We start from the raw sequence: 7048 nt of genomic DNA, 5'->3' as shown, positions 1-7048 counted from the left end.
ACGCCTTCGCTCCCCCGCCCCGCGGCGGGCGTTCCCCTCCCGCGTTCCGGCCGCCCGAAAACAAGCGAGGCCGTGGCACAAACGTTGCGGAAAGCCGCGGCAGTGAGCGCGGAGAGCGTTGTTCCCCCGCCCGGGGCCGTTCCGCCCGCGGCCAGCGAGCGCGGCAGGTGCGCTGCGGGCCCGTCTGCTCGCGGGCGGCGCCGGGGGAGGATCAGGCCCACGGTGTCCTTGACATTATCTGGAACAGCGAGGGGAAAGAAAACCAAAAAACCCGCTGTGATTTATTTAGAGGCAGAATTCTAAAAATGTCGCACCAGCGTCTGGAGTGCAGGGCTGTGCTGTGGAGCGGGTCCCGTGTGTGCAGGGACTGGGGCGGCAGCAAAGCGGGGCGAGTCTGAGACGAGAGGTTGGGCACAGCTTGTGTGACGTTCCTTTATTTTTCTTTTTTCTCGTTCGTTTATTTGCCGCCCTGCTTTTAATATGTGGTTAATTATGGGTAACGCCGAATAAATCCGTGAGACCGTGTTCACCCCGCGCCTGCAGAATGGGAGACTGCAGAAATCGGAGCCGGCGCTGCATAACAGCACATGATGCCGTACGTGTGTTGTGCAGGGGATGTCCCCGCACTTCATGGCGCTAATAGGCCTGCTGCCTTGGGTTTAATGGAAATGAGGCGTGATTTATTTACAACTCGGCAACTTACTTGATTCATGGGAAGGAAAAAAAAAAAAAAGCAGAACTAGACTAAGTTCCTTTGTGAAAGAAGTTGACAAAATACACAAAAGCTGTCCCAGATCAGACTCTTGAGCGCTTCCAGGTGAAATACATTATATATGTATTGTGTATTAATAAGAGTCAGGTTCCTGCTTGATAGATGTTCTTTTAAGGAATAAATGGCTTGCTTTTTAAAGAATCAAGTAAGAAAGCCTCTATTTGTATTTGACGGCAGTAAAAGCTATCAAGAATGTCTTGGCAGAGCAATCTTGCTATAGCTTCCTAAATTGAACCTTTTTTTGATAATTATTTAATCTTTCCACATTTATGTTCATGATACCATGTAAGAATTTTTCCTATGTTATAAAAATTTTATTTATTGGATAAACCCACGTAATCCCTTTGTATTTTCAAAGGAGTTGCTCTTGGCCATTAAAACTTTGTATGTAACATATGGGATTATGAAGAAGGCTGTTGCATTGCACAGCAAGATCTCATCTTGCAAACAGATGACACGAACAGAGAATTGTGCAGACTATCACTGCCTTCTGTGCTATTCCATCTACAGCAGCAGCAGCATCATCTAAGTGTAACTTTTGCCTAGATGTCTGCAAAATGACGTATGTTATGTGATTGAAGTTTTTATGAGGTCACAGTACACAAAATCATAGGTCCCACTGAGCATATGGGAAAGAGTGGGCCAGGTTGTAATCCCAATTAAATTTAACTTTCAGGTTTTTACTAACTCAGTGAGGATAGTGTTTTACTACCAGTGAAGAGAGCAGAGCTGCTGCAGTGTCCTGATACAGAAAGCTCATCTGAGCTGGAGAAGCTGCAGCAGTTGTATGCTTTATTTGCATTTCTGGATCCCAGCACTTTTCTTGACAAGATTAAATGGTCAGCAGAACTCATGTAAATGTTTATAATACTGGGAAGCCATTTCAAGGTGGTAAGACAGACTAATTTGAGGTTATGAGGTTATGTTCCCAGGGGCTTTTACACAATGAGATCTGTTATTTCAACACAAGAAGTCATGAAAGTAGAACTGGGTATTAAGCTGGTTGTACACAGAGCTTTCAGCTGATGCAATGGAACAGCATTTCATCAGTAATTGATGAACTTAAATATGAGATGGAAATCTACAGATAAATAATTATGAAACATAAGCTACCTAAACTTCTTCTCACTTAAATAAGAAATCTCTACTGAGAAAAATGCATTTCATTCCCAGTAGTTGAATGTGTTTTGCTTATTTGTGTGAAATAAGGTTGATTTATTTAAACTTACTTTTCATGTCCAAGTAATGTGGGAGAACTTGCCTGACTGGACAGAAAACTGAAAAAAACCCACTGAAACAGCTAGAACAATTGTCTTCTTGTATTAGCACACTAGTGTTTCAGTATGGAATGCAGCTTAATTTGTTCAAATTGATGCTGACCATGGAATATATATTATGACATTTGCTTAAGATAGTTGCTGTGTTTTTAAAAAATAATGACTCATTATGGCAAGGCTGTCCGTTATGAAATTATTCTTTTGTTCCCAAGATACATACCAACAGAAAGGTCACACTTGAAAGGGCTTATGCACACTCAAATAACAGGAATGTCTAAGATCTAAATTGGGCAGTGATTAAATAGACATCAGATCTACATAAATCTATACAATATACATAATACAGAAAGTCATGCTGGGTGACCTGAGTGGCCACCCAAGTGAAAAAAACCTCAACTCTCCCATAAAATTGAACTGTGTTATCACCAAAAAGAAAACAAACCAAAGCTCTCAGAACCAGTTATGTTAGATCCTCTATCCAGAGCTATCACAGATATGCCAGGGTATCTGGTTACAACATCATCTTGATCGAGTCTTGTGTAAGAGAACTTGACAATGTCACAGTTCTCTTAAGGAAGCCATCCAAAAATTCTAAAAACCCTGTTGAATTTTAAAACACTTGGTAGCTGCACATGGTTGAATTTGAACACCCTTGGCAGCTGATTTTGAATACTCAATTATAAGAGTCCCTGGCAGTTTGTAAACAATAACTGCTACTTCTTTGCTGCAACACAGAGTAAGTGAATAGTTAGTAAGCAAAAATGATGGTTGAACTCAGAAGGTGCTGACTGCAATTTTGCTACTAAGTTTTTGGCTTTATTGGTGCATCTACTGGGTAGTGGAGATATCCCTCCTGATCATAAGGGAGGACACAGATCAAATGAAGAAGAAAATCTAGGTCGACACAAAAATAAAAAATGGATGTCTAAACCAAAATATCTCAGCAATATGGAAAATCACTTGGTGTAATGACTGTATTCAGAATTAAAATCACAAGATTACAAGCAAATCTAACAGCAGAAATCTAACAGAACACATGGGTTCTGTTTACATCTAGTGCATACAAAGTCCTATGAAACACAAGGATGGGATTACACGTCTCACTGAAGTCAAGGCAGATTCTTATATGGAAAGCTTGAACATATGTATAAGGTTAATGGCAGTGGCATGGCAGCATGAAATAAGGGTTCTCAGTAACACCCTCTGCCTGAGGTCCAGGCAGGCTCAGACTCCACGGCACAGGCACCACCTGAAGAGGGACTGCCAGCAGCATTAGTGGGGCTGGAGGCTGCCGTGGTGAGCAAGTGGAAAAGGCAGCAGAAATGAAGCAGACTCCAAAATGACAGTTTTACTGGCCTGGGACTAAAATCTTCAGCATAATCACTGAAAAAGACAAGTAGAGAATGCAAAGTATATCTTGGCAAATGAGACCGTATCTGGCGATGTGACATGTGGTGTCCTGCACAGGCAGACACAGCAGGGAACAGAACTGAACCAAAGTGGGAAGGTGAGCTGGGAACGACTCCAGGAACCTGAGAATCACGATTCCAACAGCGATTACTACCTGGCAGCAGCAAGAGTGAGCCCAGCACTCCCACCAAGAGCAGCTGCAGCGAGGCAGCAGAGCCAGCCAGGACAGAACTGCCAGGCAACTCTCCTAACACGGCCAGGAAGGGATTAGCCTTTACTCTTGCTGTCATGCTTACACATATTACATCTAAAATTTAGCACTACATATGCAATTATTCTATCACAGATAGTTTGCAATCCACCTTACCACACAGTTAGAGGTATTTAAGATGGTGATAATCCTTTCTTAAAATCTTAATTAACACTTATATAGTTGTGTAGCTTGTAATGTAGTTTACCTGGTTCACTAACCTGGTTCTAAAATACATTTTTAGCACTTAGAAAATAATAAAATAATACCACACTTTTATATTTCAAATCCATATTACCATCTATATATGGAAATCTAGTTTTGTATTTAGGCTGTATTTTTGAGAAAGCGAGGGGTACTGTCCCAAGTGATGTCATTTTACTCTACTCCTTACATACACAGATCCTACTCAAATTAATTCACTATCTCTCAAAGAAAAAATATGAAAATACAATCTTCGATTAGACATAATGTTTTACAGCTGACAACTCCTGATTAATTACAAAATCAGAGTTTATATACAGACTAAAATTCAAATAACTTTTCTATTATTCTGCTGGGTGTATTTCAGCTGCATTGCCATTTTTCTGGGGGTTGTTGTTCAATGTATTTTCAGGACTTTTTTAAAGGAAAAGGAAATAGAATTGGTTTCAGATCCAATCCCTTAGAACAGGACTTGGAGATGCACAAAGAATACATTTCTTCAAAGTATGTTTGATTAAAAATAATAGTAAAAATCTAAAATGTAGGCACAGCACCCACATCCTCCCAGATTTGTCTATTGTTCAGTTTTAATGCATAAGCTGTGCATTAAAGCTGCCAGCAACTCAAAAGGAGGGTTTATATATACACAGCTTAATCACTGTTGTAATTTTACGTAGGATTACAACAGCCATTAAAATGTTCTTTTGCAAACACTGTTATGGTAAGTAGCTAAAATGCCAGTTTGTCTTGTACCAGCAGCAACAAGAGGTGTATAAAAACACTAAGAAGTTGTGACAAGTGTGGGTCTGATAATTAACAACAATTGCAGAAATTTAATGATTGGACCCAAGATTGAGAATGCAGTGAGGCTGCTTACCATATCTCAACCAACCTGCAGTGCAATGGTGTTTCTTGAAAGGAAAAAAAAAAAAACATTCACCCTTTTCCTTCAAGTGCTGGTTCACTTTTCCTGAGGAGGCAGAAATGACATCAGAACCAGATCTACCAGGGACTGTAGGTGGGCTGTAGCAGCTAGTGTTGTTTTCTGCTGCAGTTGTATGACAACAGCTCCCTCAGTATTTCCCCCGAGAAAATCTTCATCTTCCAGGTTAAGAATTCTGAGAACTCAGAAAAGGGGTAGAATCCCTTAGGGATTATATTAATCTTCCTTATGTGCCTAGAGCACAGATGCTAAGGCACTGTGCACACAGTAAGAGCTGATACATGCCAAAACACACAACCACTTCTTAGAGGCAGACTGACTCTCTTTCTGTCTAAAAACATTGGTAGCCCTCACTGTTCAGACTGACAGTCCTTCAGTAGTGGGACTAATCCTACAATTAGTCCTTGAGAACAAAAAGATAAAATAAGGGAACTAGACTGATATGACAAGATTTACTGCAGTATTCCCATTTCCTTCTTGAAAAAAATAAAAAAAAAGCCAAAATGCCTCCCCAGCAGACATAGCTGGGATGGAAAAGGTTACATCAGGTACAATAGACAAAATCAAGAAGACTTTTATTTTCAGTGATTATAAGTTTATGGACAGTTCTCTTTTTCTCCTTCCTTTAGAAGAGAGGAGTTGTTCTTTCCCACAGAAAGGGTGATGGGAAATGGCAGAGAAAGGAAACCTACTCAAATAAATTGCTGTCACTGTCCCCTATCTCCATGGGAAGGAGAAGCTTGAAATAGCTCTGACAATCCCTTGTCCCCCTGTCCATGGGAGGAAGGACCTTGTAAGATTTGCTATCCAGAATAAAGTCTCTGGCTCTCTAGGTAAGGGTCCCAATGACTGTGCACTGTTGTTAAGTTCACATCACCAGGTATTACTGGAATTTTCAAAGTAAAAACTGCATTACACATCACAGCATTATAAGAAAACAAAACACAAGGTGTTTTAGTCAAATGTTATATACAAATTTTACAGAGGAAAGAAACTTTGCTTAAAAATTTAAGTTTTACTATTGTTTTAAGCTGATAAATTAACACCTATTGGTAAAAAAATACATGAGTGAAGAAGAAATTCTCACCCAAGATTCAACATCACGCTACTACACATTAAGTTTTATGGTGTAAACACTAGGAAAAAAATCACTTGCTTTGACAACTGCAGAGCAAAATAATTTTCTAAGGGACATAACTATTCCTCAGATTGAAGTTAATTTTATCCTATTTAATTAAACTCTGTTACCAATTTAAATCCTGCCCTAGAACATTGAGTTTACCACTCTGCCTTACATGTATATGATGGACATTTGTGATTTATTAAGCTTTTTCATTTTTTTTGAGGTGTTGTTAATTACATACAAATTTTTCCTTGTATTATTACAATGGCTGTGTGTGGCACTGTTTGTGTACCATCACACACTACTCTCAGCTTTAAGCTGGAATACTTGCATTTATGGAAAATTTTACCTTTTTCACTACATTTCTGAGACCTGCAAGAGAATTTTTTTGTCAGCTCTAATGTGCTACAGGAATAAAATTTGCTGTGGTCAACATTATATTTATTTTAAAATAATCTGATGATCCCACAATCTTAGGACACAAAAGGCATGTGGCTATAGTGTGGTAGGGAACAGCAGCTCTGAAGGGATTGCAATACATTCAGACATTTGGGACAGAACAGATTCCATTACCAGCAAGGTCACTGTCCTTGGTGCCCACTCCATACACACAGTGTCATTTTGTGTACACTGAATCTGCTTAAAAAGACCACAGGCTCTGCACCTCTATTCCCACGGAGTTGCGTGGAAAATCTCAATTCCTGAAGTAGCAAAATAAAAACCAAGCATATCCCTGAGAGATGCCAAATACCTACCAACATAATGAGACAGGACAAATAATAGTTTGGCATCTTGAAGACAGAAGTTACTTAGCAAGACTGCTAAATGTCAGCTCTTTAGTATTTATGTTTCACTATTTCAAGGAGGGAAAAAAAAAAAAAAAAAAAAAAAAAAAAAAAAAAAAAAAAAAAAAAGAAGAAAAATCAACAGCACACATACCAAGGGGTTCATACTTAGAATCTCCATACTGTCCTTCACGAATGTGATGAGATCAGGTAATACTTATTTTTTTAAAAAAATAACAAAAGTAAAATTCAAGTATAATGAAAGCACATCAAGAAACAAACTG

Source organism: Sylvia atricapilla, chromosome 13, assembly GCF_009819655.1.
Source record: "Sylvia atricapilla isolate bSylAtr1 chromosome 13, bSylAtr1.pri, whole genome shotgun sequence".
NCBI lineage: Eukaryota > Metazoa > Chordata > Aves > Passeriformes > Sylviidae > Sylvia > Sylvia atricapilla.
The sequence above is the reverse complement of the archived record's forward strand: the minus strand, read 5'-3'. Positions refer to the sequence as shown.